We start from the raw sequence: 924 nt of genomic DNA on the forward strand, positions 1-924 counted from the left end.
AGTGGCCCCTTGATTCCAGGAGGCTGCACAGTGTCCCCGGGATCCTTTGGCTCCAGAATGCCCTGGAGTGTCACAGTCGTCCCTTGAGTCCATGGGGTTCCTTAGTCTCCCAAGGTTCATTTGGCTTCAAAAAGGTCCTGTAATGTCACAGTGGCCCCTTCCTTTCATGAGGTTCCACTGTGTCCCAGGGTTTATTTGTTTCCAGGAGGCACCACAGTGACACAAGGGCTCCCTGGTTCCATGAGGTTCCAAAAGGTTTCAGGGTTCCCTTTTGTTCCACAAGGCCCCACATGTTAAATGCTGCCCTGGTTCCACAAGGTTTCACAGTGTCCCTGTGTTCCTTTCTGTCCATGAGGCCCTGCAGTGCCACAATGGCCCTTTGATTCCATGAGGTTGCACAGGGTCATCACAAAGCTGAGCCCACCCAGATGGAAGTTTTGGGGAGATCACGAGGAAGTGGGACAAAAAGAATTGGATATTTGGGGAAGGGAAAAGGGGCTTGGCCAAAACAGAGTTTCTAACCTCAAGCCCCAAAACTCCCCAGAAGGGCTGCTCCTCCCATTGGAAGTAATTTATTGCCCATATCCCGACCTCAACCTGACCTCAAAGGCAAAGCCCAAATCCAGAACTCCAGACTTATTTGTCCTCTAATGCCCACCCCAATCCCAAGCCTGCACTGTTAATATGAAAAGCCTTTAATCCTGACCCAGCCCAAAAAGCTCTTCCCCTAATCAGGAACCAGACCCTGCCAGCAGAACAACAAACCTGCCAAAGTTCTGCCCAATCCCCACCCTGAGCTCTAAAGCCCAAGGCCTGAGCATGAAGCACCCCCAGAGCCCTTGGGAGCAGGGCAAGGAGCTGCAGGGCCCAGAGCAGGCCCAGGGGGTTGGCAGAGCAATGGGAGGTGACCTGGATCTGCTCAGC

Source organism: Empidonax traillii, unplaced genomic scaffold (genome assembly GCF_003031625.1).
Source record: "Empidonax traillii isolate 1590-97213 ecotype Southwest subspecies unplaced genomic scaffold, ASM303162v1 scaffold2977:size16709, whole genome shotgun sequence".
Classification (NCBI taxonomy): domain Eukaryota; kingdom Metazoa; phylum Chordata; class Aves; order Passeriformes; family Tyrannidae; genus Empidonax; species Empidonax traillii.